At 49.7% G+C, this 9,270-nt stretch overlaps 1 pseudogene; it reads right to left on the bottom strand.

The window, feature by feature from the left end:
• Positions 1-5,780, bottom strand: part of LOC106575051 (glypican-6-like) — a 359,575-nt pseudogene extending 353,795 nt beyond the window's left edge.
• Positions 5,781-9,270: the final 3,490 nt, after the last annotated feature.

A 9,270-nucleotide genomic window follows, 5' to 3' on the forward strand; every position in this document is an offset into this window, starting at 1 on the left:
GGTTAGGCTACCTGTGGGTCAGGCTACCTGTGGGTTAGGGTAACAGCAGGTCAGGCTACCTGTGGGTTAGGCTACCTGTGGGTTAGGCTACGACCGTGGGTCAGGCTACCTGTGGGTTAGGCTACCTGTGGGTTAGGCTACCTGTGGGTTAGGGCGCAGGTCAGGCTACCTGTGGGTTAGGCTACCTGTGGGTTAGGCTACCTGTGGGTTAGGCTACCTGTGGGTTAGGCTACCTGTGGGTTAGGCTACCTGTGGGTTAGGCTACCTGTGGGTTAGGCTACCTGTGGGTTAGGCTACCTGTGGGTTAGGCTACCTGTGGGTTAGGCTACCTGTGGGTTAGGCTACCTGTAGGTTAAGGCTACCTGTGGGTTAGGCTACCTGTGGGTTAGGCTACCTTTTAGGCTACCTGTGGGTTAGGCTACCTGTGGGTTAGGCTACCGTGGTTAGGCTACCTGTAGGTTAGGCTACCTGTAGGTTAGGCTACCTGTGGGTCAGGCTACCTGTGGGTCAGGCTACCTGTGGGTTAGGCTACCTGCGGCTTAGGCTACCTGTGGGTCAGACTACCTGTCGGTTAGGCTACCTGTCGGTTAGGCTACCTGAGGGTTAGGCTACCTGTGGGTTAGGCTACCTGCGGGTAGGCTACCTGTGGGTTAGGCTACCTGTGGGTTAGGCTACCTGTGGGTAAGGCTACCTGTGGGTCAGGCTACCTGCGGGTTAGGCTACCTGTGGGTTACGCTACCTGTGGGTTAGGCTACCTGTGGGTTAGGCTACCTGTGGGTTAGGCTACCTGTGGGTTACGCTACCTGTGGGTTAGGCTACCTGTGGGTTAGGCTACCTGTGGGTTAGGCTACCTGTGGGTAAGGCTACCTGTGGGTTAGGCTACCTGTGGGTTAGGGCTACCTGTGGGTTAGGCTACCTGTGGGTTAGGCTACCTGTGGGTCAGGCTACCTGTGGGTTAGGCTACCTGCGGGTTAGGCTACCTGTGGGTCAGACTACCTGTGGGTTAGGCTACCTGTCGGTTAGGCTACCTGAGGGTTAGGCTACCTGTGGTTCAGGCTACCTGTGGGTAAGGCTACCTGCGGGTAAGGCTACCTGCGGGTTAGGCTACCTGTGGGTTAGTCTACCTGTAGGTTAGGCTACCTGTAGGTTAGGCTACCTGTAGGTTAGGCTACCTGTGGGTCAGGCTACCTGTGGGTCAGGCTACCTGTGGGTCAGGCTACCTGCGGGTTAGGCTACCTGTGGGTTAGGCTACCTGTGGGTTAGGCTACCTGCGGGTAAGGCTACCTGCGGGTTAGGCTACCTGTGGGTTACGCTACCTGTGGGTTAGTCTACCTGCGGGTTAGGCTACCTGCGGGTTAGGCTACCTGTGGGTAAGGGTAACAGCAGGTTAGGCTACCTGTGGGTTAGGCTACCTGAGGGTTAGGCTACCTGCGGGTTAGGCTACCTGTGGGTCAGGCTACCTGCGGGTTAGGCTACCTGTAGGTTAGGCTACCTGTGGGAACAGTAGGTTAGGGTAACAGTAGGTTAGGGTAACAGCAGGTTAGGGTAACAGCAGGTTAGGCTAACAGTAGGCTAGGCTAACAGCAGGTTAGGGTAGCTGCAGGTTAGGCTAACAGCAGGCTAGGCTAACAGCAGGTTAGGGTAGTAGCAGGTTAGGCTAACAGCAGGCTAGGCTAACAGCAGGCTAGGCTAACAGCAGGTTAGGGTAACAGTACGTTAGGCTAACAGCAGGCTAGGCTAACAGCAGGCTAGGCTAACAGCAGGTTAGGGTAACAGTAGGTTAGGCTAACAGCAGGCTAGGCTAACAGCAGGCTAGGCTAACAGCAGGTTAGGGAAACAGTAGGTTAGGCTAACAGCAGGCTAGGCTAACAGCAGGTTAGGCTAACAGCAGGTTAGGCTAACAGCAGGCCTAGGCTAACAGCAGGTTAGGGTAACAGTACGTTAGGCTAACAGCAGGCTAGGCTAACAGCAGGTTAGGCTAACAGCAGGTTAGGCTAACAGCAGGCTAGGCTACCTGCCTGGCAGGGGATTGGTCATTAACAATACATTCTGTATTTAAACAGTTTTGCTGTTTATGGATTTGTTTGTTTGCTTCTTTCTCTCGTGAATAAACATGAGAGTGGGCGTCGTCAGATGATTCAACACAATAAACAGCCGACCTACTCATCAGACTGGAACACGGACTGTCTACTTCGGGGTTACCATAGCTACATCCAATTACATTCGTCCCTGAGTTTGTGTAAAACTAACCTGGAACTTAATATGTACAACGCCACATATGTAACAATTTACAGCTGATTACAGAGTAAATCAAGACCAATGGGGAGCTACTTTACCGTCTGTGATTTGAGAGTCTGGTTTATTAGAATCAACACGACATCATCCCTAAATCTCACCTGGTCTGGTCAGCATCTCCTCTAACCCTCCCTAAAGACAGCATCCCCTCTAACCCTCCCTAAATACAGCATCTCCTCTAACCCTCCCTAAAGACAGCATCTCCTCTAACCATAACCCTCCCTAAAGACAGCATCTCCTCTAACCCGCCCTAAAGACAGCATCCCCTCTAAGCCTCCCTAAAGACAGCATCTCCTCTAACCCTCCCTAAAGACAGCATCTCCTCTAACCCTCCCTAAAGACAGCATCTCCTCTAACCCTCCCTAAAGACAGCATCTCCTCTAACCCTCCCAAAAGACAGCATCTCCTCTAACCCTCCCAAAAGACAGCATCTCCTCTAACCATAACCCTCCCTAAAGACAGCATCCCCTCTAACCCTCCCTAAAGACAGCATCCCCTCTAACCCTCCCTAAAGACAGCATCTCCTCTAACCCTCCCTAAAGACAGCATCCCCTCTAACCCTCCCTAAAGACAGCATCTCCTCTAACCATAACCCTCGCTAAAGACAGCATCCCATCTAACCCTCCCTAAAGACAGCATCTCCTCTAAACACCCAAACTCCCTAAGACAGCATCTCCTCTAACCCTCCCTAAAGACAGCATCCCCTCTAACCCTCCCTAAAGACAGCATCCCCTCTAACCCTCCCTAAAGACAGCATCTCCTCTAACCCTCCCTAAAGACAGCATCTCCTCTAACCCTCCCTAAAGACAGCATCTCCTCTAACCCTCCCCTAAAGACAGCATCTCCTCTAACCCTCCCTAAAGACAGCATCTCCTCTAACCCCTCCCTAAAGACAGCATCTCCTCTAACCCCTCCCAAAAGACAGCATCTCCTCTAACCCTCCCTAAAGACAGCATCTCCTCTAACCCGCCCTAAAGACAGCATCCCCTCTAACCCTCCCTAAAGACAGCATCCCCTCTAACCCTCCCTAAAGACAGCATCCCCTCTAACCCTCCTTAAAGACAGCATCTCCTCTAACCCTCCCTAAAGACAGCATCTCCTCTAACCCTCCCTAAAGACAGCATCTCCTCTAACCATAACCCTCCCTAAAGACAGCATCTCCTCTAACCATAACCCTCCCAAAAGACAGCATCTCCTCTAACCCTCCCCAAAGACAGCATCTCCTCTAACCCCTCCCTAAAGACAGCATCTCCTCTAACCTAACCCCTCAACCCTCCCTAAAGACAGCATCTCCTCTAACCCTCCCTAAAGACAGCATCTCCTCTAACCCTCCCCTAAAGACAGCATCCCCTCTAACCCTCCCTAAAGACAGCATCTCCTCTAACCCTCCCTAAAGACAGCATCTCCTCTAACCCTCCCTAAAGACAGCATCTCCTCTAACCCTCCCTAAAGACAGCATCTCCTCTAACCACTCCCTAAAGACAGCATCTCCTCTAACCCTCCCTAAAGACAGCATCTCCTCTAACCACCTCCCTAAAGACAGCATCTCCTCTAACCATAACCCTCCCAAAAGACAGCATCTCCTCTAACCCTCCCTAAAGACAGCATCTCCTCTAACCCCCCCAAAAGACAGCATCTCCTCTAACCCTCCCTAAAGACAGCATCTCCTCTAACCCTCCCTAAAGACAGCATCTCCTCAACCCTCCCAAAAGACAGCATCTCCTCTAACCCTCCCTAAAGACAGCATCTCCTCTAACCCTCCCTAAAGACAGCATCTCCTCTAACCCTCCCTAAAGACAGCATCTCCTCTAACCCTCCCTAAAGACAGCATCTCCTCTAACCCTCCCTAAAGACAGCATCAAGTGGTCTGCCAGCTTTTTCCTCAAGATGTGCAGCACTGGTTGAAGTTAATCTACAGGCCTCCAGTACAGCTATGGCAGATTGTTCTGTCAGAAAATGAGATCTGATACTTTGGATGGAAGAAGATCGTAATATATCCCACGTAGTAAATATCCCGTTTTAACTGTAGAGGTAGTAAATATCCCGTGTGAAAGGTAGAGGTAGTAAATATCCTGTTTTAACGGTAGAGGTAGTAAATATCCTGTTTTAACGGTAGAGGTAGTAAATATCCTGTTTTAACGGTAGAGGTAGTAAATATCCCGTTTTAACTGTAGAGGTAGTAAATATCCCGTGTGAAAGGTAGAGGTAGTAAATATCCTGTTTTAACTGTAGAGGTAGTAAATATCCTGTTTTAACGGTAGAGGTAGTAAATATCCTGTTTTAACGGTAGAGGTAGTAAATATCCCGTTTTAACGGTAGAGGTAGTATATATCCGGTGTGAACGGTAGAGGTAGTAAATATCCCGTGTGAAAGGTAGAGGTAGTAAATATCCCGTGTGAAAGGTAGAGGTAGTAAATATCCTGTTTTAACGGTAGAGGTAGTAAATATCCCGTTTTAACGGTAGAGGTAGTAAATATCCCGTTTTAACGGTGAACGGTAGACGTAGTAAATATCCCGTGTGAACGGTAATCGTTATAAATATCCCGTGTGAACGGTAAACGTTATAAACATCCCGTGTGAACGGTAAACGTTATAAACATCCCGTGTGAACGGTAAACGTTATAAATATCCCGTGTGAACGGTAAACGTTATAAACATCCCGTGTGAACGGTAAACGTTATAAACATCCCGTGTGAACGGTAAACGTTATAAACATCCTGTGTGAACGGTAAACGTTATAAACATCCCGAGGGGCTCTTCTATTCATGTGATTATAATTACCGTAACCTCGTGGAGTCATACCGTTATCCAGCCAACTGTTTAGACCAGACAGGAAACGTAAAACAGACAATCACCAATGAAGTTGTGTAAACAGGAAAGAAAATTCTCCAGGCTTGTATTCCCCCTCCTTACCTGACATTTCCTGATGAGGTACATTGACAAGAGTGAAGCCTTTGGCGGCGAAAGCTTGTCTAACATCACTGCACGTTTTCGCTTTGACATCTCCTCCACATGACAGGGACAACACCGATAAAGTGCAACACACCACTCGTACTCTCCACATCGCAAGTCGTCGGTAATAAATCCTCGCTAAAGTGAAATAAATCCGTTATATAGACGAGCCCGAACGGCTGGTCAATCCGTGCGTGTGAAACCAGGTTCTGCAATGCTCCCTCCTTCCGTCCGTGATTTTTACTTTCTCCGGCTCGCTGCAGAATGTCAAAATGTTTATCACCCCCGAAAATCACAATGAACTTATTATTTCAATCCGTTCATAGCTCATAGCAGAATCTCTCTCTCTCGTCCTGTCCTCTCTCTCTCTCTGAACAGGATTCCGCCTTGAGTAAAAACAGCCCGCAACATGAAGTAACACCTTGAGCTCTCTGTTAATATAACTTGTGCCCTAGACCCCCTTACTAGATACAGCGCCTCTGTGTTTCTGTCAACGGAGGAAAGTAGAAATCCAGAGATAATACACACACACACACACGGCTCACAGCCCAGTCACCGCTCCACTGCACCCGGCAAAACACGGAGTGGAATAAGGCAGACCGCCTCATACCAAGCATCTAGAGGAGCAAATATGGGGTTTTCTAAAGGCTAGGGGCGCAAATATGGGGTTTTCTCAAGGCTAGGGGCGCAAATATGGGGTTTTCTAAAGGCTAGAGGCGCAAATATGGGGTTTTCTATAGGCTAGGGGCGCAAATATGGGGTTTTCTCAAGGCTAGAGGCGCAAATATGGGGTTTTCTAAAGGCTAGAGGCGCAAATATGGGGTTTTCTCAAGGCTAGGGGCGCAAATATGGGGTTTTCTCAAGGCTAGGGCGCAAATATGGGGTTTTCTAAAGGCTAGAGGCGCAAATATGGGGTTTTCTATAGGCTAGGGGCGCAAATATGGGGTTTTCTCAAGGCTAGGGCGCAAATATGGGGTTTTCTCAAGGCTAGGGCGCAAATATGGGGTTTTCTCAAGGCTAGAGGCGCAAATATGGGGTTTTCTAAGGCTAGGGGCGCAAATATGGGGTTTTCTCAAGGCTAGAGGCGCAAATATGGGGTTTTCTAAAGGCTAGGGGCGCAAATATGGGGTTTTCTCAAGGCTAGGGGTGCAAATATGGGGTTTTCTCAAGGCTAGAGGCGCAAATATGGGGTTTTCTATAGGCTAGGGCGCAAATATGGGGTTTTCTAAAGGCTAGGGCGCAAATATGGGGTTTTCAAAGGCTAGGGGCGCAAATATGGGGTTTTCTCAAGGCTAGGCGCAAATATGGGGTTTTCTCAAGGCTAGGGGCAAATATGGGGGTTTTTCTAAAGGCTAGAGGCGCAAATATGGGGTTTTCTCAAGGCTAGGGCGCAAATATGGGGTTTTCTCAAGGCTAGGGGCAGAAATATGGGGTTTTCTCCGGCTAGAGGTGCAAATATGGGGTTTTCTCAAGGCTAGGCGCAAATATGGGGTTTTCTCAAGGCTAGAGGCGCAAATATGGGGTTTTCTCAAGGCTAGGGCCAAATATGGGGTTTTCCACTCAAGGCTAGGGGCGCAAATATAGGGTTTTCTAAAGGCTAGGGGCGCAAATATGGGGTTTTCTAAAGGCTAGAGGTGCAAATATGGGGTTTTCTCAAGGCTAGAGGCGCAAATATGGGGTTTTCTCAAGGCTAGAGCGCAAATATGGGGTTTTCTCAAGGCTAGGGGCGCAAATATGGGGTTTTCTCAAGGCTAGGGGCAGAAATATGGGGTTTTCTCAAGGCTAGGGCGCAAATATGGGGTTTTCTATAGGCTAGGGGCAAAATATGGGGTTTTCTAAAGGCTAGGGGCGCAAATATGGGGTTTTCTCAAGGCTAGAGGTGCAAATATGGGGTTTTCTCAAGGCTAGGGGTGCAAATATGGGGTTTTCTAAAGGCTAGAGGCGCAAATATGGGGTTTTCTCAAGGCTAGGGGCGCAAATATGGGGTTTTCTCAAGGCTAGGGCAGAAATATGGGGTTTTCTCAAGGCTAGGGGTGCAAATATGGGGTTTTCTCAAGGCTAGGGGCGCAAATATGGGGTTTTCTCAAGGCTAGAGGCGCAAATATGGGGTTTTCTCAAGGCTAGGGGCGCAAATATGGGGTTTTCTCAAGGCTAGGGGCGCAAATATGGGGTTTTCTAAAGGCTAGGGGCGCAAATATGGGGTTTTCTCAAGGCTAAGGGCGCAAACATGTGGTTTTCTCAAGGCTAGGGGCAGAAATATGGGGTTTTCTCAAGGCTAGAGGCGCAAACACAGGGTGGCAGCGTAGCCTAGTGGTTAGAGCGTTGGACCGAAAGGTTGCAAGATCCAGAGCTGGTCATGGGTGCACCTCAGCCACGCCCAAGGTCCTAAACGATATCATAACCGCCATCGATAAGAGACATTACTGTGCAGCCGTATTCATCGACCTGGCCAAGGCTTTCGACTGGTTATTAAATGAATAAATAGATTAATCCGTTCTCCGTTTAATTTATTTATTCACTGGTAAATAGTAATGTGCTCTAAACCGCTCTGATGACAAACTACCAGACTACTATGACTACTACTAGAGGCTATTCTGGATAGGGCAGGTACTGCTGTGTAGTTCCAGTCCCCTAGAGAGAGGAGGCTATTCTGGATAGGGCAGGTACTGCTGTGTAGTTCCAGTCCCCTAGAGAGAGAGGAGGCTATTCTGGATAGGGCAGGTACTGCTGCGTAGTTCCAGTCCCCTAGAGAGAGGAGGCTATTCTGGATAGGGCAGGTACTGCTGTGTAGTTCCAGTCCCCTAGAGAGAGAGGAGGCTATTCTGGATAGGGCAGGTACTGCTGTGTAGTTCCAGTCCCCTAGAGAGAGGAGGCTATTCTGGATAGGGCAGGTACTGCTGTGTAGTTCCAGTCCCCTAGAGAGAGAGGAGGCTATTCTGGATAGGGCAGGTACTGCTGTGTAGTTCCAGTCCCCTAGAGAGAGGAGGCTATTCTGGATAGGGCAGGTACTGCTGTGTAGTTCCAGTCCCCTAGAGAGAGAGGAGGCTATTCTGGATAGGGCAGGTACTGCTGTGTAGTTACAGTCCCCTAGAGAGAGAGGAGGCTATTCTGGATAGGGCAGGTACTGCTGTGTAGTTCCAGTCCCCTAGAGAGAGAGGAGGCTATTCTGGATAGGGCAGGTACTGCTGTGTAGTTCCAGTCCCCTAGAGAGAGAGGAGGCTATTCTGGATAGGGCAGGTACTGCTGTGTAGTTCCAGTCCCCTAGAGAGAGAGGAGGCTATTCTGGATAGGGCAGGTACTGCTGTGTAGTTCCAGTCCCCTAGAGAGAGGAGGCTATTCTGGATAGGGCAGGTACTGCTGTGTAGTTCCAGTCCCCTAGAGAGAGGAGGCTATTCTGGATAGGGCAGGTACTGCTGTGTAGTTCCAGTCCCCTAGAGAGAGAGGAGGCTATTCTGGATAGGGCAGGTACTGCTGTGTAGTTCCAGTCCCCTAGAGAGAGAGGAGGCTATTCTGGATAGGGCAGGTACTGCTGCGTAGTTCCAGTCCCCTAGAGAGAGGGGAGGCTATTCTGGATAGGGCAGGTACTGCTGCGTAGTTCCAGTCCCCTAGAGAGAGGAGGCTATTCTGGATAGGGCAGGTACTGCTGTGTAGTTCCAGTCCCCTAGAGAGAGAGGAGGCTATTCTGGATAGGGCAGGTACTGCTGTGTAGTTCCAGTCCCCTAGAGAGAGAGGAGGCTATTCTGGATAGGGCAGGTACTGCTGTGTAGTTCCAGTCCCCTAGAGAGAGAGGAGGCTATTCTGGATAGGGCAGGTACTGCTGTGTAGTTCCAGTCCCCTAGAGAGAGGAGGCTATTCTGGATAGGGCAGGTACTGCTGTGTAGTTCCAGTCCCCTAGAGAGAGAGGAGGCTATTCTGGATAGGGCAGGTACTGCTGTGTAGTTCCAGTCCCCTAGAGAGAGAGGAGGCTATTCTGGATAGGGCAGGTACTGCTGTGTAGTTCCAGTCCCCTAGAGAGAGGAGGCT

This window comes from Salmo salar, chromosome ssa16 (genome assembly GCF_905237065.1).
Source record: "Salmo salar chromosome ssa16, Ssal_v3.1, whole genome shotgun sequence".
Taxonomy (NCBI): Eukaryota; Metazoa; Chordata; class Actinopteri; order Salmoniformes; family Salmonidae; genus Salmo; species Salmo salar.